The following is a 21,143-nucleotide window of genomic DNA, read 5'->3' as shown; positions in this document are numbered from 1 at the left end:
TTAGTGTTTCCCGTTCCAGTTGTTACCCGTGCCCTGTTACCTGTTCCTGTATTCCGTGCTGTGTTCTTATTCCTGTGCCGACTAGTTGGAGTCGTGTCTACTGCACCAGCTGTTGCCTTGCCACGTCCTGTGTCATCTGCCTCATCCGAGGGATTCGCCACGTCTGGTGCAACCTGCGGTGCCTGCTGTCATCTGCCACGTCCACAGTAATAAAGCATTCTGTTCCAAGCTGACTATTCATGTGACCCTAGTATCCTTGGAGAGGACGCATCGGGTTTCTGCCTATCTTGACCCTGGGTCTGCGGCAAACTTCATCCAAAAGGAGCTGGTGGATCATCTTCAGTTGCCCACAGTTACCCTGGAGACATCTTTGGCTGTTGCCTCAGTAAATTGACTGCCTTTGCCTGATCCCATTGTTTATAAAACCAAGCCGTTGAGGCTCCAGTTTGGAGTCCTTCATTCTGAACGGATTTCTTTCCTTGCTTTGCCCAAGGCCATCAATCCTGTTCTGCTGGGCCTGCCTTGGCTTTGACTACATGCCCCGGTCCTGGACTGGAATTCTGGAGAGGTTCTCTAATGGGGCTCCAAGTGCCTTGGTCATTGTCTGTAGCAGATCCATCCTGTCCAGCCTCCCCAGCAAAAGTCATTGGCGGGACTGCCCCCCAGTTTGCTCAGTTTGCAGATGTTTTCAGCAAAAGGGAGGCCGAGATGCTGCCTCCACATCGGACTTATGACTGCCCCATTGAACTGGTTCCTAATGCCTCTCTCCCCCGCGGCCGAGTATATCCTCTCTCCTTGCCTGAGTCTCTATGCATGTCGGCCTATATCAAGAAGAATTTGGAGAGGGGTTTCATACGAAAGTCTTCCTCCCCAGCCGAGGCTGGATTCTTCTTCGTTAAAAAGAAAGACGGATCCCTTCGACCCTGCATCGACTACCGTGGTCTCAACCAGATCACGGTCAAGAACAAATATCCGTTGCCACTTATAGCCGAGCTGTTTGATTGCATACAAGGGTCCAAAAATTTTTCTAAGCTAGACCTGCGGGGGGCTTATAATCTAATCCGGATGCGCCGGGGTGACGAATGGAAGATGGCATTTAACACCCGGGATGGGCACTACGAATACCTAGTGATGCCCTTCGGATTGTGTAACTCTCCCGCAATGTTTCAGGAATTCATTAATGATATCTTCCGAGATCTCCTCTATGCTATGTCTGCGTTGTTGTTTAGCTCAATGATATTTTGATTTTCTCCCCAGATCCGACGACTCATCGGAGGCATGTCCGTCAAGTTCTACTACGATTAAGGGAGAATCGTTAATACGCCAAGCTGGAGAAGTGTGTCTTTGAGAGGGGTTCTCTGCCCTTCCTGGGCTACATCATCTCGGATCAAGGTCTTAAGATGGATCCTGAGAAAGTGATAGCTGTCCTGGAGTGGCCACGTCCTCAAGGCCTAAGGGCCACACAGCGGTTCCTGGGATTCACCAATTTCTACCTGCAGTTTATTCCAAACTTCTCATCTCTGACGGTTCCCATCTCTACCCTTACCAAGAAGGGTGTGAACGCCAAGGTGTGGACTCCAGGGGCAGAGTCCGCATTTATTAGCCTCAAGAAAGCCTTCACTTGAGCTTCGATTCTCCATCATCCTGACGTATCTCGGCAGTTCTCATTGGAGGTGGACGCTTCCTCTGTTGGTGCAGGTGCACTTCTGTTCCAGAGGAGCTCCAAAGGAAAGGCAGTAGTATGTGGCTACTACTCTAGACTTTTTTCTTCTGCTGAGCGCAATTACTCTATTGGAGATCGGGAGCTATTGGCCATCAAATTGGCTCTGGAGGAGTGGAGACATCTTCTGGAGGGCGCAGTTCACCCCATCCTGATCTACATGGACCACAAGAACCTTACCTACCTTCAGTCCGCTCAACTACTAAATCCCCGTCAAGCCAGGTGGTCGCTGTTCTTCACCCGTTTCCAATGTGTGCTCCATTGCCGTCCCGCTGACAAAAATGTGAGGGCCGATGCCCTGTCCAGATCGTTTGAGACGGAAGACATGGTGGAGTCCCTTCAGACTATCATAGACCCGTCCTGCATTGTCACTGCTAATCCTCTGCAGGTTAGAGACGTCCCTCCAGAGAGGACTTTTGTTCGGTTGGCAGACAGGAGAAGAATTATCTGCTGGGGACACAGTTCTAAACTGGCCGGGCATGCTGCTGTCCGTAAAACCCGAGATCTGATTGCTCATCACTTCTGGTGGCCCACGCTACCTAAAGATGTTCTGGACTTTGTCTCTTCTTGTACGGTGTGTGCTTCTAACAAAGTTACTCACTCCAAGGCTGCCGGCCAGCTTCAACCTCTGCCTGTACCCAATGCCCTCTGGCAGCACATTGTGATGGACTTTGTCACAGACCTTCCCCCCTCAGCAGGATGCAACACTGTCTGGGTGGTGGTAGACCGGTTCTTTAAGATGGCACATTTTAGCCCGCTGACCGGCCTACCTTCGGCTCCCCGACAGGCTAGTCTCTTCATTCTATACATCTTTCGCTTGCATGGCTTGCCTCTTAACATTGTGTCTGACCAGGGGGGGGTTCAGTTTACCTCAAAGTTCTGGAGAGCCCTCTGTAAACTCCTGGATGTGAGATTGGACTTTTCCTCAGCTTATCACCCACCGTCCAATGGGCAAGTCGAGAGGATCAACCAGATCATGGAGAATTATCTCCGCCACTTCATCTCTTCACAGCACGATAACTGGGTACAGCTTCTTCCATGGGCCGAGTTCTCGTACAACAACCACACAAGTGAGTCCAGCACTTCCACTCCATTTCACATTGTGTACAGTCAACATCCTAAAGTCCCTCTTCCAGTGTCGACTACATCTCAGGTACCCGCTGCTGACTCTGCATTTAGGGACTTTCTGCAAATCTGACAACAGACCCGGTCCTCTATTTACTAAGAGAAGAGAGCCGCCTCAGTATCTTCCGGGTACCAAAGTCTGGCTATTCTCTCGGAACATTCGTTTGAAGGTGCCTTCATACAAGTTTGTTCCCAGGTTCCTTGGTCCTTTCGAGATTCTGCAACAAATAAACCCTGTCTCCTATAAGCTTCGGCTGCCTCCTACCCTCAGAATCCCCAACTCCTTTCATGTGTCCCTCCTGAAACCTGTGGTCCTGAACCGCTACAGCAAGACTTCTAGTTCCACAGTTGCTCCCAGCGGTTCTTCTGATGTCTTCGAGGTGAGGGAGATCCTGGACTGCAAAAGGGTAGGAGGAAGGACTTTCTATTTGGTGGATTGGAGAGGGTTTGGTCCTGAGGAGAGGTCCTGGTAGCCGGAGGAGAACCTCAGTGCTACTGCTCTCATTAAGAAATTCCTCTCTCGCCTTGCCCCAAGAAAAGGGGGCGTAAGAGGACGGATACTGTAGTGTCCATGGCCACGGGCCGTGGGGTTTACTCACCTCCCGACGCCCGCAGCCATGGATCACTTCCACTCCAGTCTGCTGTGTCCCACATGATTTCCTGGTCTATAAGAAGTCCCCAGCCCTTCTGATCCTTGCCTGAGCGTTGTTAGTAATTCCCAAGTCCGTCTTGCAAATGGTCCCTTAGTGTTTCCCGTTCAAGTTGTTACCGGTGCCGTGTTACCTATTCCTGTATCCCGTGCTGTGTTCTTTTTCCTGTGCCTACTAGTTGGAGTCGTGTCTACTGCACCTGCTGTTGCCTTGCCACGTCCCGTGTAATCTGCTTCGTCCAGAGGGATTCAACACGTCTGGCACATCCTGCGGTACCTGCTGTCATCTGCCACGTCCAATGGGATTTGCCACATCTGGCGCAACCTGCGGCACCTGCTGTCATCCGCCACGTCTGGCGTTACCTGCTGCACCCACCTCCATCCGTGCCAGTGCTGCGGCCATTGTCTGGACTATCCAGGTACCCTTGTGCGGGACTTTGTATTTCTGGGGTTCCTGTTGTTTGGCCAGCTGCCTCACCACTACGGCGGTGCGGCCTAGTGGGTCCACAAACCCACACACCGTGACATATGGACAGGGGTGTGTCTTTCAAAATCATGTCCAATCAAATGAATTTACCACAGGTGGACTCCAATCAAGGTGTAGAAACATTTCAAAGATGATCTAGAGAAATGGGAGGCCCCCAGAGCGGAGCAGAGTTTATCATTTTTAATACATTTGGAAAAAAATAATTCTGTTTTTACTTTGTCATTATGCAGTATTGAGTGCAGAATGTTACAAACATGACATGACAAAATGTGAAAAAATGTAAAGGGTCTGAGGACTTTCTGAATGCATTGTATATGTGTATGTATGTATATACAGTATGTATGTGTATTTTTGCATGTATACATATATTTATATAGAAACCATAGGATCAAGTAATGGCACCAGGACTTTAAGATTGATGAAAAAAGGGTGGATTTATTCACCTCAAGTGAGCAGCGACGTTTCGGTCCGTCATCAAAGAACCTTACTCAAGCTGTATCACACTACACACAGTGTCAGGTACATATAGGAAGTTTAACTAGTAATTAGCATAAATCTAGTTAACATACAATGTACAAAAACAAGTTATATAAATAACCATTATAGTCCAAAAGACTCAATATTCATTTCCAGTGCATTGTCCCACACGTAATTATATAAATCAAATATAATAAACAGATATACAAAGTGTATAAAATTGTTGTACAGTAATATAATGTGCAATTAGGCTAACTCAGAGAAGCTGAAGAGGCCAATCTCGCAATTGTAACCATATGGTAGATATTATAATGTATTAGATAATTATTTACCTTTGCTGAACACCACGAGGAGTCGGCATCCATGCGCACATACCGAGCACATCACATAGTGACGTCCAAACCGGAAGTGCAGCAAGTGGAACGCAAGTGGTGAAATGAATCCACCCAGCGCATGCGCAGAACCGGCACAATCGTTCCATTCAGTCTGTGCATGCACAATCCGTGAATATCGTCTATGTTAGTAAGTATATATCTATAGGAAAACATTATATATATAAAAACCTATAGGATGTAATCGACATCATATACAAAGATATCTGTTGATAACAAATATGTATATATAGACAAGCAAATTTATAGATAGCAACAGGAGCTACACGATCTTATATTTAATAGTGACAGTGAAAAATTAATTCTAATTTTAATAGAGCAACTCAATATTACTGGGAACATTATCGTCCTGAAACGGATTACGAAAGAGGCCCAAACCCATACATATATGGGATGTATGTATTTAGCACACAACCATATGTATGCTGATATAATTCATTTGAGTAAATCTAAATTGATTTGTCACATTTCAATAAAGCGTATAGACAACAGAAAAAATTATTTTCTCTTTTTTATGCATATTCTTGTAATTGCTATAGAATGTTTTCCTTTCCTCCTAGACATAATAGATCAGAAACCAAAGAGTGGATAGAGTCTATTAAATTTCTCTCAATCTACGTGCAATGGGCCTCTGTTGCTCTCATGTAGCCAATAAATAGTTTCAACAGTGTTCATCTACAAGTACAAAAACAGAAAAATACAAAAATGAGTGTACAATATTCATAAGTGTTAAAATATGTTTGGCTAAAAATACATGTAGAAGGGGGTCCATATTAGACCTCCAAGTAATAAATGTATATAACCTAAATATACCATTAAGTGAGTACGTTAACCGTAAAATCCATAGGGTGTCCAGAGAGAATATACCAGGTAGCATTTTAAATATACTTAACCAATATGGAGGACACCTTAAATACCCCTCTATAAAGAAACTAAATAGATATCAGTAGGTCATAGATAATATATTATATGGGGGGAGGGCATATATTAGAAAACGCCCATGACTACGGGTGACGTCAGCGGTGACTCATAACATAATCAGAATGAAAACCTAAAAATAGAGTCAAAACCATGCTTATACTGATAAAATATATAATTTTATTGGTACAAAATATAAAAAACACACACATTAAAATCAAAGATGATTACCACAGTGTGAAGCAGATGAGGCCAGACAGTTGACAATAGTTGGATAAATATATATATATATGTGTTTTGGAAGTATCATGAGTAAGGCTTGGAGTAACTGCAACCTTGAAAGCACATTCAGTGCTCTACATAGTGTATACAATATATAAACCCAGGAGACATTTAATGTGTTATAGATAATATGCAGAGTCCCAGGTCTGAGTAATCATTTGAGGGCAAAGATGCAGTCAGCACCAAACCCAAACAAATGGTTACATAAAAAGTATATGTGGATATATAGTATAAGCAACTTACCCATAGATTTGTGCTGTCTGGCGTCATACCCGACGTACGTTTCGGCTGAAAGCCTTCATCTGGGGGTGGTGCCAGAGAGTCTGAGGGAGGTATTTATGTGACCAGCCACCAATCACAAGTGTGATCAGCTAACCAATTTCATCAGTCACAGCCAGGGCTGCCATCAGGAATTTCTGGGCCCCATACTGCCAATGAGTCTGGGCCCCCGCCCCTCTGGTTATTAGGAGGGGGGGTGAAATGTAAAGGGGCGGGAGGTAGTGCACATTAAAAAGAAAACTCTTTGGAGGAGCAGGGCAGAGACAGGAGGTGGGTGTCGGAGGGCAAAGGGGAGAGACTAAGTGCCAGGGCTGGGAGAACTGAAAGTAGCAGTGGTAGCCAGGGGGGAGACGCAACCTCACAGGGGCTCTGTGGAGTGACAGGGAAGAGACAAGAGACAGCGGCTCTGTGGGGGGCAAAAAGGGAACGTGAGTGTGAGTGTGTGTGTATATAGAATCTGTCAGGGTGTAGGAGGGCAATATAAACAAAAATCATTGCACTGAAGCCCTATACACAGCAGAGTCACTCACCAAAATGTAGTCCCTAAGATCTCCCACCGCCACGGGCATGCCTGGATAATGCTTTTGCATTCTCTTCACATGCTGCACACACGTTATCTGTGTAAAAACCACACAACAAAATTAATTCAGACACCAAACCAGAAAAAAATTCAGATCCTAGACCAGACCTGTTAGGTATTTCAGATACCTTTCCACCAGACCCCTACCTGTGGCCAGAGTTTAGCATTTAGACTTTTATCTACAGGGGAGTGTGTGTGGCGCTATCTACAGGGGGCAGTGTGTGGAGCTATCTACAGGGGGCTGTGTGTGGCGCTATATACAGGGGAGGTGTGTGGCACTATCTACGGGGGGGGGGGGGTGGCACGATCAACAGGGGGGTGTGTTTGGCACTATCTACAGGGGGGTGTGTGTGGCGCTATCTACAGGGGGTGTGGAGCGCTATTTACAGCGGGCAGTGTGTGGAGCTATTTACAGGGGGTTATGTGTGGCACTATCTACAGGGGGGTGTGTGGCACTATCTACAGGGGGGGGTGTGGCACTATCTACGGGGGGAGGGTGGCACTATCTACAGGGGGGTGTGTGGCGCTATCTACTGGGGGGTGTGTGGCGCTATCTACAGGGGGTGTGTGGCACTATGTACTGGGGTGTGTGGCACTATGTACTGGGGTGTGTGTGGCGCTATGTACAGGCGGGTGTGTGTGGCCCTATGTACAGGGCTGTGTGTGGCGCTATCTACAGGGGGCTGTGTGTGGCGCTATCTACAGGGGGCTGTGTGTAGCGCTATCTACAGGGGGCTGTGTGAGGCGCTATCTACAGGGGTGGGTGTGGCGCTATCTACAGGGGGGGGTGTGGCGCGATCTACAGGGTGGGTGTGGCACTATCTACAGGGCTGTGTGGCGCTATCTACATGGGATTGTGTGGTGCTATCTACAGGGGGCAGTGTGTGGCACTATATACAGGGGAGTGTGTGTGTGGCGCTATCTACAGGGGGTATGTTCGGCGCTAACTACAGGGGTGTGTGTGGCACTCTCTACAGGGGATTCCAGTCCAGGAGGAGACCCTGACCTCACTGTCCATATATGGACAGTGACCTCAGGGGCTACCTCTAGGAGAGGAATCCCCGGCCAGAGTGTCGGCAACTCTCTGGCCGGGGATTCCGCTCCTGGATGGGTGAATGGAAGAGCAGGAAGCTGATACTTTCCTGCTCTGCCATAGTATTCAATTGTATCTGCATCCTAAATATGGCAGTGGCTGAGACACGTCTGGGACAGTAATTTGCCGGGACTGCCTCTGTAGATTCAGGACAGTCCCTGCAAATTGAGGACTGTTGCTAACTATGCCTCCGGTATAAGCTTTCTCCCCCTACCCAGGTATACTCTCTCCTTCCTCTACCCCTCCCCATGTATAATTTCTCCCCTCCCTTCAGATATCATCACTTTTCACCCAATTATTACCCCCCCCCCCCCATTGTATAATGCCTCCTCCAGTGGAGGGATGTCACGATACCAGAATTTGGACTTCGGTACCGATACTTTGTGTAGTATTGCGATTTCGACAGTAATAAAAAAACAAAACCGTTCTTCCATTTCTGATGTGAGGCGCGTGGTGTGATGGTAAATTTAACCTCCATGTGCCTCACATTAATAGTAATTAACCCCATCATGTTCCTCAATTATAATGGGTTAATGTGTAAGGTACATGATGGGGTTAATTACTATTAACGTGAGGCATATGGAGGTTAAATTCATCATCGCACCTCGTGCCCCACAATATTAAGTGAAAGAAGTTTTTATTTTATTTTTTACAGCGTACACATCATAAATGACGCAAAAAAATTGTTGTGCAGGTTATTACGGCTGCGCCAATACTGAATGTGTATATTTTATGTATTGAGACTTATTTTAATGTGTTTTATAAAAAAGGTGTATGTGTATTTTTTTTAAAATTTAACATTACTTTATGTTTTTACTTTATTTTTAAACTTTAATGTACTGGTATATATCTATATACGGATAGTACACAGGCAGTTGTTAGGACAAACCTGAGTATGCCCTAACAGGAAATATGGTAATACAGCCCTGGGGTCCTTCAATGGACCCTGGGCTGTCTGCCCATATATGGTATGTCCCTCAATCGCGTCACAGGAATTCCCTGTGACGTGATCCAAGGGGCATCCCCCCTTCTCATTTTCCCCTGAATGCTGCAGTCAGCTGTGATCGCAGCATTCAGGGGAATAGCGGAGGAGATGAGAGGTTTCTCTGATCTCTGCCTTTATAGAGTGGGACTGCGGCTGTGTAATACAGCCATTGCCCCGCCCCGCACCCGGTCAGCACGAGGTGATGCGGGCGGCGCTGCACTAATAAGCGGCAGTTCAGGCACTGAAGACAGAACATGTGGGGGTGTTTTGCAGTGCGCCCGCCATGTTCTGTTTTCAGTGCCGCCGCTCATTAGTGCAGTGCTGGCTGCATCACATAATCCTGGCGGCGCGCACATGTCAGGACTCCGAAGCGGGGCCGTAACTGTATTACACAGCCGCAGCTCCGCTCTCATACATTCATGTATTACAATATTGAGCTGTGCGGCCGGACAGCTTAGTATCAAAATACATGAAATAACGGTATCGAACCGTTTGGGGGTGCACGGTATCGAAACCGTATCAAAGTTTTGATGCATCGTGCATCCCTACTCAAGTGCCATCCTCCCTCCATTATTATCTCCTTCCCACTCTAGCATCATTTCCCTCCCTACCCAATGCCATCTCCCTGTCCCATTATCATCTCCCTGCCCCCATTATCATCTCCCTGCCCCCATTATCATCTCCCTGCCCCCATTATCATCTCCCTGCCCCATTATCATCTCCCTGCCCCCATTATCATCTCCCTGCCCCCATTATCATCTCCCTGCCCCCATTATCATCTCCCTGCCCCCATTATCATCTCCCTGCCCCCATTATCATCTCCCTGCCCCCATTATCATCTCCCTGCCCCATTATCATCTCCCTGCCCCATTATCATCTCCCTGCCCCCATTATCATCTCCCTGCCCCCATTATCATCTCCCTGCCCCCATTATCATCTCCCTGCCCCCATTATCATCTAACTCTACACCATTATCATCTCCCTGCCCCCATTATCATCTCCCTGCCCCCATTATCATCTCCCTGCCCCCATTATCATCTCCCTGCCCTCATTATCATCTCCCTGCCCCCATTATCATCTCCCTGCCCCCATTATCATCTCCCTGCCCCCATTATCATCTCCCTGCCCCCATTATCATCTCCCTGCCCCCATTATCATCTCCCTGCCCCCATTATCATCTCCCTGCCCCCATTATCATCTCCCTGCCCCCATTATCATCTCCCTGCCCCCATTATCATCTTCCTGCCCCCATTATCATCTAACTCTACCGTCTCCCCATAGAAAGCAAAAATCTTCCCCACGTCTGTATTAGTTTACACTGCAGCATAGGATTGTATCACTCAGCTCTACAACGGCTCTTTTCTCCTGTCCTGTGTAAACAGAGGGAGAAGACAGGTTTATTGCACATGTTACACAGGACGGGAGATAAGAGCCGTAGAGCTGATACAATCCTATGCTGCAGTGTTAACATAATACAGACATGGGTAAGATATTTACTTTCTATGGGGGCAGGAGGAGATTTTTTCAGCAGGCTCCGGGCAGCAGCAGCCGGGCACATCATAACTTAGTACTCACTGTGTCAGAAGAAGAAGATGACGACTGCTGCTGCTGCTGGACGTATCCTCCGAGGCTGAGCTCATAACTCCCGCTGCTGTGATGTCTCCTCCCCTTGTCTCCTCCCCACACGCTGTCACGCTGTTGTGGAGGAGGAGGGGCGGGCACATCTCTCCAGCGGGCCCTTACGGTTTTATTCTGATGTAATGAACGGGCCCCTTCTTCGTGATGGGACCTGTTCCTTTCACCTAAATAAAATCGTAAGAGCCACACTGCCGTGAGTATATTCATTCCAGCGGCAGAGTGCGGGCCCCTTTTTTTTAAATTTATGCCCGGGCCCCTCACTGCAGTACCCCCAGTACCCCCCTGATGGCGGCCCTGGTCACAGCTGATGAAAGGGATGTGACACATCCGGAGCGAAACAAAAAGTAAGAGGCCGACAAAGAAATGCCCCAAGCATCATGCATATAACACACCATATTGCTCAAAAGCATTCCTGTGGTGTGCGCATGCGCGAACACCACTCCGATACACGTGACCAGCATATATGTATATAGTTGATTCGTGGGAGTGCTAAAATATATTATATCACACCAATAGTTGATTCAAAAATATACAAACAGAGACAAGTATCGTAACACATCATGGAATATATATGCATCAGTACAATAATATCAAATGATCATAGTAATCTTTCCCTATCCTTTCCCTATTCAATTACAATATATTGTTACATAAATAGCATAAAACATGTATTAGATATACAATATGAAAAAAAAGAAAAATTTAAAAAATTCAAAAAATTTTTTTTCATGAATAACGCACAGAAAAAACGCACAGAAAAAACACACATGAAAAAGCGCACATGAAAAAACGCACATGAAACTAATAAAACTTTTTTGTAAAATATAAAAAATATATAATATATGATAATATGATAATACATAATAAAAATAAATAATAAATAATGAAGGTAATTCTAACAAGTATAAAAAGCATACAATACACACACACACGCATATCTATAAACATATATATATATACACACATACACACACCTTCATTGTGTTAAATAGTGGACAGACATATGTAAAACACAATAATAAATCAAATATATGAGAGAACCATAAGGCTCTATAAAAGAGAGAGGAGAACATATAATGTCCTTGCCTTCTTTCATGATTATGTGTGCGTATAAGAGCGTGTAACAATAATAATAATGTGAACCAAATGTGACAAAAATAGTGAAAAAGTATATGCAAACAAATACAAATATAAATGTGAAACAATAAATAAAAAATATAAAGACTGTATCCACACGAATGGTACATAAAATCAATAAAATAATAATGATCTAACGTGACACATAACAATAAAGTGTAAGTGCAATATACCTCATATAATTAATATGCCATACACATATATACCAATTTAAACACATAAATGATGGAAAATATTTTGTAAATAAAACGATAAATAATGAATAAATACTACCAGATAATAAATATGAAAAATATACAACAAATATATGTGTATGTATAAACATGTGTGTGAAAAACATATATATACGTATCTAAACATGTAATTAGACGAAAAATATAAATATAGAATAAAAATGTGAAGTACACGAAGTGATAAATAAACAAAAAGATATAGAAATGTATGTGAATTTATAAATATTCAGTGAATAAATGAATATAAATTTAAAAAAAAATGAAAAATGAATAAAAAATTATTACAAAGGAGGAAAGGGTTGTGGTAGCCGCCAAGTACGACGTTCATCTATCCATCTGAAATAAAGTACTGGAGCAAATATTCATACTGGACACACGAAAACCTCTAGACAGACTCATGGATCATCAAATGGACCTACAAATACTGTGTAAAAAGAAGAAAAATAATCTATATAATTAAAACCATCATGTCATCATAGGACACCTAAAAACACCACACGGTAGATCCAGACACCAGTTATAGAAATGCCACAAAACCCATATTCTCATTAAGGCCCATTGGATGTATAGTTTTTAGTTTCCAAATCCAGCGGGCCTCTAACCGTAACAATCTTTTCATCAAAGATCCACCCCTTAGGCCCATTTCTACATGATCAATACCCATAATGTTACATAAATCAATGGTAATTCTAAGGAACCGTTGCTTTCCGTTTTAATGTATCGATCCTCTCTTCCTCTGGCGGAAGAGAGGTAAACTGATAGTAACGCCAGTGTGAAAGAAGCCTTAGGTTTTAGTGTATGCTGTTCCCACAGGCAGGAGACGCTACAGATTTTATGCAACAGAAAATCTGCAGCGGAATCTCAAAAAAATACAGGTAAATCAGTCACAGAAATTTGCAGCAAGTACATTTTTGCTGCACATATTGATGCGGAAATTCTACAGGTTCTCTACACACACTGGGGCAGATTTAGTAATGCTGCCTGATATTTAAACAGCGTAAACTTAGACCAAAAAAACTTATCACAGTGGCGGCGCTCACTGTATGATAAACTTGGCGTATCATGCTAAAAAGTTAGACACTTTTCTCTTCCTTACACCACCTCTTGGTTGGCTTAATTTACGACAGTTTTCTTGCACCAAACGAAGCCACAAATGAAGTTCATTTAAGCCACACCCCTTTTGCCAAGTCACGCTCCTCTTCTAAATATGTGTATAGGTTCAGATAGCACCAGATACGTGGAAGGGTGAGGTTTTGCACGGATAGGGGCCCAACCCAAACATAAATATAAAAGAGTATCCTGCACACCAATTTTGAAAAAAAGGTATTTTTTTATTATTTTGTTTTTGTTTTTAATGCCAGTGGCAGAGTGCGACGTTTCGGTCTAGGTGATAGCGGCTGGCCGCTGTATCATGGCGCTCAGCCGCTATCAGCACCACCAGCGCTCGTCAATTCAGTTGCCCAGCACGGCTCAGTGCCTGATGAAGGTCACTTAGACCGAAACGTCGCACTCTGCCACTGGCATTAAAAACAAAAATTAAAAACAAAAACAAAATAATAAAAAAATACCTTTTTTTCAAAATTGGTGTGCCGGATACTCTTTTATACCTCTTCTAAATACTTTTGAAAATGGTCTAGCAAGAAGCAAGCATCTGTTCTTTTTGGCGCATAGGCTACATAAATAGGTCTAAAAGTTAATGCAACTTTATGCACCAGAAATACGTGACATTTTACAACAAATTACTTTGCCAAAACACAGCAAGCTCTAGGTGTGTCTTTATAGCATTCCCCATGAACTTCAATGGTGTGTTAAGTCGGATTCTAAAAACATTGGGTTAAATTTATCAAAATTAGTGCAAACAAAGTGGTTGATTTGCCCATTGCAACCAGTAAGGTTCCTGATTTTATTCTCAAAATGGCTACTGAAGAATGATAGCTGGAAACTGGTTGCCATGGGAAACTGCACAATTTTTCCATTGCACTAGTTTTGATAAATCTTCCCTATTGTGTTTTCTGTGACGTTGCTTCTGCATGAAATCCATGTGATAAAAAAGGAAGGGTCTTGTAAACCATCTTAGGACTAACCTAAAAAGGCAGAAAAAAGCACGATAAAAGATGCAAAAGTAAAAAACATGCAAAAAAAAAACGAGAACAAACGCATGTATTGTTTAAGCTGCTTTTTTTCTGGAACATTTATAAATGCACGAGAAAAGCATGTTGGAAGGAGGATGCATGGGGCCATATAGATACGTTTAGTGTACGTGCTGGGACCTGTCTCTCTGAATACTCTGCACGTAGGCCAAAAAAAATGTCAACACAGCCTGAAGGCAGGTTTACACGTTGCAATTGTGGTGTGGTTGAGAGCGTCACCAGCATCAACAACCTTATTTGAAATCCGCATTCGGTTTTTACTATGGGTGGATTCACACCTGGCAGATTTTGTTGCCTAAATTTCAGCAACTGAAAATCGGTTTCATTCATCTGAATGGGGATGTTTCTGCGGCAGATGTATGAATCTCTGCAAAATGCCATTAAGATGATTGGAACTGATTTTCAAAATCTGCAACATGTGAATTCACCCTTAGGCCTTGTTCCTACGGTGCAAATTTTGCATGCATATTTTATGCCATAACTAGAATGAAATCCAGGAGAGGAGACCTATAAGGCCTTTCTTCATATATTTCTTCTATTTAGGTTCCGCTAAAAATACTTGCAAAATCTGCAGCAAATCTTCACTGTGTGAACAAAACCTGAGGGTATGTTCCCACAGGCAGCATACTCTGCAAATTTTCTACAACACAAAATCTGCAGCGGAATTTCAAAAAACCTCAGGTAATTCAGTTAAAGAAATCCGCAGCAAATAGTGCATTTTTTCTGAGCATATTGCTGCGGTTTTACCTGCTGATTTAGGCCGGATTCACACGAGCGTGTAAGTTTTGCGCACGCAAAAAACGCGGCGTTTTGCGCGCGCAAAAGGCACTTAACAGCTCCGTGTGTCAGCCCCGTATGATGCGCGGCTGCGTGATTTTCGCGCGGCTGCGTGATTTTCGCGCGGCTGCGTGATTTATGACACTCCGTTTTGGATGTTTGTAAACAGAAAAGCACGTGGTGCTTTTCTGTTTTCATTCATCCTTTTCACTGCTGTTGCGCGAATCCCGCGCGTCCCCCGGAAGTGCTTCCATGTGGTGCGCGTGATTTTCACGCACCCATTGACTTCAATGGGTGCGTGATGCACGAAATATGCACAAAGAACGGACATGTCGTGAGTTTTAAGCAGCGGACACACGCTGCGTAAAAATCACGGACTGTCTGTACGGCCCCATAGACTAATATAGGTCCGTGCGAGGTGCGTGAAAATCACGCACGTTGCACAGACGTATATCACGTTCGTCTAAATAAGCCCTTAGTGTGAAGCATTGATTATGGAAAACTTTATGTGCACCTGTGGATTTCCAGCCTTTTTTACTGCATTTCCTCTGCGTAAACTCTGTACAAAATGCAACAAAACTCAACTTGCGTATTTTAGTGCAGAATTTATACCCCCATTGAAGTCTATGGACCAGACACGCAGCATCTCCGGACAGAACCCACAGAATAAATTCACATGCTGTGGATTTAAGGCTGGGTTCACACGACCTATTTTCAGACGTAAACGAGGCGTATTATGCCTCATTTTACGTCTGAAAATAGGGCTACAATACGTCGGCAAACATCTGCCCATTCATTTGAATGGGTTTGCCGACGTACTGTGCAGACGATCTGTCATTTTCGCGTCGTCGTTTGACAGCTGTCAAACGACGACACGTAAATTGACTGCCTCGGCAAAGAAGTGCAGGACACTTCTTTGCAACGTAATTTGAGCCGTTCTTCATTGAAGTCAATGAAGAATAGCTCAAGACACGATGAGAGGCATTTACGTGTGAAAAGACAGACTGTTAACAGCTGCCTCGTTTCACACGTAAATGCTCCTCCTCGCATTTTGCGAGCCGTCTGAGACGCTCGTAAATCTTGAGCTGTGCTTCATTGAGTTCAATGAAGAACAGCTCAAATTACGTGGCAAAGAAGTGCCCTGCACTTTTTTGCCGAGGCAGTCCATTTACGCGTCGTCGTTTGACAGCTGTCAAACGATGACGCGTAAATTACAGGCCGTCTGCACAATACGTCGGCAAACCCATTCAAATGAATGGGCAGATGTTTGCCGACGTATTGTAGCCCTATTTTCAGGCGTAAAACGAGGCATAATACGCCTCGTTTACGCCTGAAAATAGGTTGTGTGAACCCAGCCTTAAAGTCGCAACAGCACCTTAACCGTAATGTGTGAATGGACCAAAGGGCTACACAGTGACTTTGAGAGTATGTTCACACGGGTTTATTTTGGGTCGTTTTTCGGGCCGTAAACGAAAAACGGCCGAGAAATCAGAAGCAGAACGCCTCCAAACATCTGCCCATTGATTTAAAGGGTATGTTCACACGCTTAAACAAAAACGTCTGAAGATACAGAGCTGTTTTCAAGGGAAAACATCTCCTGATTTTCAGAAGTTTTTTTAGCAATTTGCGTTTTTCGCTGCGTTTTTTACGGCCGTTTTTGGAGCTGTTTTTCTATAGAATCAAAGAAAAACGGCTCCAAAAACAGCTCAAGATGTGACATGCACTTCTTTTTTGGGACCATTTTTTTACGCAGCCGTCTTTCAAAACGGCCATGTAAAAAAAAACAGCCGGTCGGAACAGAACGCCGTTTTCCCATTGAAATCAATGGGTAGATATTTGGAGGCATTCTGCTTCCGACTTTTCGGCCGTTCCCGGCCCGAAAAACGGACGTAAATAAGCCGTGTGAACATACCCTCACCATGACATGGGTCGCACGGACAAATACTGCTGTGTTACCCTGCCTGCATCAAAGGTAATAAAACTCAATGTGTCAGCAATGCAACTTGCGGGTTGTCACGACTGCGAAATGATAGTCGCAAAGAATCCTGCAGCTTTGTATTTCATGCGACTGTTGTGTCGCGGTTGCAGCAACCCGCAGAGTGACACAGCAATCTTTGGCCGCGTGACCCGTGTCGTGCCTTAGGCCGGATTCACACGAGCACGCGCAAAATGTCCATAACAGTTCCGTGTGTCAGCAGCATATGATCCGTGGCTGCGTGATTTTCGCACAGCCGCCATCATTATGACACTCTGTTTGTATGTTTGTAAACAGAAAAGCACGTGGTGCTTTTGTGTTTTCATTCATAGTTTTGACTACTGTAGCGCGGATCACGCGAGGCACACGGAAGTGCTTCTGTGTGCCGTGCGCAGTTTTCACGCACTCGTTGACTTCAATGGGTGTGTGATGCGCGAAAAACGGCCAAATATAGGACATGTCGTGAGTTTTACGCAGCGGACATACGCTGCGTGAAAATCACTGACAGTCTGAACGGCCCCATTGACTAACATAGGTCCGTGCGACGTGCGTGAAAATCACGAGCGTTGCACGGACGCATTACACGTTTGTCTGAATAAGCCCTCAGGGTCCATTTACACATTATGGTTCAGGTGCTGTTAGAACTGCACGGAAAAACTGCATCCAATAACTGCATGCATTTTTAGGGTATGTTCACACGGCCTATTTACGGACGTAATTCGGGCGTTTTTGCCCCGAATTACGCCCGAAAATAGCGCCTCAATAGCGCTGACAAACATCTGCCCATTGAAAGCAATGGGCAGACGTTTGTCTGTTCACACGAGGCGTATATTTACGCGCCGCTGTCAAAAGACGGCGCGTAAATAGACGCCCGCGTCAAAGAAGTGACCTGTCACTTCTTTGGCCGTAATTAGAGCCGTTATTCATTGACTCCAATGAATAGCAGCGCTAATTACGCCCGTAATTGACGCGGCGTTCAAGCGCCTGCACATGCCGGTACGGCTGAAATTACGGGGATGTTTTCAGGCTGAAACATCCCCGTAATTTCAGCCGTAACGGACGCCCTCGTGTGAACATACCCTTACAGCGATTTGATGTGTTTGTCAATGCGGTATCGCATTGAAAAACGCATTAAGTTGCCAAAAAAAAAAACGCATATGGTTTTTGGATCCATCTTTTCAATACGTTTCTAACAGCACCTCAACTGCAACGTGTGAATGGACCCTAAAGGCACAATGCGCCAAGTTAATAAGTGCTTAAAAACCACAATGTTCGTATGAAAGAATTCCAAACACATTAAACAATACAATTACATTAAGGGCTCGTTTACACGAGCGTGTGCGTTTTGCACACGCAAAAAACGCTGCGTTTTGCACACGCAAAAGGCACTTAATAGCTCTGTGTGTCATCCCCGTATGATGCGCGGCCGCCATCATTATGACACTCCGTTTGGTGCTTTTCTGTTTTCAATCATACTTTTGACTGCTGTTGTGCGAATCACGAGAGTCCCACGGAAGTGCTTCCGTGTGGCATGCGTGCTTTTCACGCACCCATTGACTTCAATGGTTGCGTGATGCGCGAACAACGCACAAATATAGGACATGTCGTGAGTTTTACGCAGCGGACTCAGGCTGCGCAAAAATCACGGACTGTTTGCACTGCCCCATAGACTAACATAGGTCCGTAGTGGATCCAAATAGAAGGAAAACTATAAGGCCTTGTTCACACAGTGCAGTATTTATCAAGCCAAAACCAGAAACAGAGCCTATACTGAAGAAATATATTAAGGAAGTCCTTATAGGTCTGCTCTCCTGGATCCAATTCTGGTTTTGGCTAAAAAAAATGCATGCAAAATCTGCATCAAATCTGCACTGTGTGAGCAAGGCCTAAGGGTAAGATGTTTATGACCGTGTGGCAAAATCCTCATAAACAAAAGCGTGGCAAAATGCTACAGTTTCTTGATGCGATTTTCGCCAGTGCGATTTTTACAGGTGTAACAAGTAAAAAACAGTGCAGCCAAAAACTGCATTGCAAAACCACGGCCTGAAAATGTCTCATGAAAATACAACCTAAGGCTGGGTTCACACAACCTATTTTCAGACGTAAACGAGGCGTATTATGCCTCGATTTACGCCTGAAAATAGGGCTACAATACGTCGGCAAACATCTGCCCATTCATTTGAATGGGTTTGCCGACGTACTGTGCCGACGACGCGTAAAATGACTGCCTCGGCAAAGAAGTGCAGGACACTTATATACATTATATGCAGGACACTTCTTTGCAACGAAATTTGAGCCGTTCTTCATTGAAGTCAATGAAGAGCAGCTCAAGATTTACGAGCGTCAAAGACGCCTCACATAATGCGAGGAGGAGCATTTACGTCTGAAACGACGCAGCTGTTTTCTCCTGAAAACAGTCTGTCTTTTCAGACATAAAAGCCACTTCTCGTGTGCACATACCCTAAAGGAAAAGCATTGGCCTAGATTTACTAAGACTTGCGTTTCAGTACGCTGGAGTAAGATGCGCCAAATTTATCAGAGGGGCGCATGCTGGCGTAGACTTTAATTTTCTTTTACGCCAATAGTAAGTTTGTTGGGTCGTGGGTCGCCTGCACCCTTCTGCAAAACCCTGTTGACCTTTTTGAAAGTGGCAAGAGCAGCGTAAAAGAGTAAAAAGTTGCATATTTTTGCACAAAACATGCTTGTTTTAAAATTTTCAACTTTTTCAGCTACTAAAGTGGCGTAAATCTCTTAAGCCTGATTCACACGACCGTTGAAACAGCGGCCGTCCCACAGACCTATGTAATTCAATGTGGCTGTTCACACAGCCGTTGTTGCAATGGACCGTGTGAAGGGTCCGTGGGAAAATAGGACATGTCCTATCTTTTCAAGCATCACGCATCCCTCCAAAAACTCTCAACTAAAAACTGCATTTTTCACGTCCGAGATGCGCAGCGTTCGTGTGAATCAGGCCTTAGTGAGTTCCCCCTCAGGGAACATTCACATGGTATGGTTAAATCGCGATTCATTACCGCGCATTTTTGCAGTAATTTTCCGCTTTGAAAGACGCACCAAAATTGTGGTAAGAATGCAGGTGGAGTTCTGGTGAGTTTTTTCTATGCGGTTCTCACCACACCTCAACTGCAACGCGTGAATGGACTCTTAACAGGTTCAGGACCGGGCTATTTTGAGCCTTCAGGACCAGACACTGTTTAGCCATTTTTAGCACGCGTTAGTTAAACGGCTATAATTTTTTTATTTGTTGGGCTAGCGACGTGATTTTTGCGATGTTTTTTTCTTAGACAGTGCAGGGGTTTTTTTTATATCTTTTTTATAAACACCCTTTTTGCTATTTTAGAATTTTTAGGCTTAAAGTTTGAAAATAATAGTAAAAAAATAAGCTTTTTTACATTTTAGCTATTTTTTTCTGGTAATAACCTAGTTTTACCCTAAAATAGACCTTTTATTTGTGATCGTCATTGTCTACCGTAAATTTTACCATATTGCATGTCTATATTAGGGTAATTGAGTCAGGGCTAGCGTTAAGATGATGATTGGCGGGTTTTTTGGGGTGGGTATTTTATGTGCATTTATTATTAATTTTTTTTTTGCACTTTATTTTACTTACATTTTTTTATTATTGTGGTCTGTCCCTCAAAGGTCAGAAAAGACCTTTGGGGGACTTTATTGTTTTTTTTTTGCTTTCTTCTTTTATACCATGTTTTTCCACTGTAAGGAGCCTCACACACGAGCGTGTTTGGTCCGTGATATGCGCTCCGTATGTCGGCCGCATTTCCTGGACCGAACACACTGCAGGGAGCCGGGCTCCTAGCATTATAGTTCTATATGACGCTAGGAGTCCCTGCCTCGCTGCGGGAAAACTGTCCCATAGTGTAATCATAAAAGCTGCTTCTATCTTCTCCTCAGGGTCCCCGGCAGTCACTGAATGCTCGGGCAGCAAGCTAAAACCCGTGCCGTAAATAGTCTGTGGCGCGGGTTTTAAGGACCCTGACCGCCAGCCGTAAATACACAGCCGGTGGTCGGGAACCAGTTAAAGCCCCATCTACGGGACCGTGGTTTCTACCCGTAATTATGGATAATCTGCAGACCCATTTATTTCATCAGGAAACTGACATCTTTCCGTATGCTTATGGATGTGCGTCCAGGACTGACCAGCAAAATATAGAGCATGTCCTATTCGTGTCCAGAATTGTGGCAAGGACTCGCCAATAGAAATCTATCGGCG

The 21,143-nt window shown here is 44.5% G+C and overlaps 1 long non-coding RNA gene across 1 annotated transcript in view; it reads right to left on the bottom strand.

Moving 5' to 3' along the window:
* Positions 1 to 21,143, bottom strand: part of LOC142661451 (uncharacterized) — a 97,649-nt gene that overhangs the window by 54,819 nt on the left and 21,687 nt on the right. Inside the window, exons 3-4 of the long non-coding RNA XR_012850737.1 lie at positions 6,860 to 6,946; positions 4,791 to 4,992 (exon numbers count right to left, since the gene is read on the bottom strand). This is a non-coding gene — a long non-coding RNA (uncharacterized LOC142661451). The remainder of the gene's footprint in view (positions 1 to 4,790; positions 4,993 to 6,859; positions 6,947 to 21,143) is intronic.

Source organism: Rhinoderma darwinii, chromosome 1 (genome assembly GCF_050947455.1).
Source record: "Rhinoderma darwinii isolate aRhiDar2 chromosome 1, aRhiDar2.hap1, whole genome shotgun sequence".
NCBI classification, from domain to species: Eukaryota; Metazoa; Chordata; class Amphibia; order Anura; family Rhinodermatidae; genus Rhinoderma; species Rhinoderma darwinii.
The sequence above is the reverse complement of the archived record's forward strand: the minus strand, read 5'-3'. Positions and strand labels throughout refer to the sequence as shown.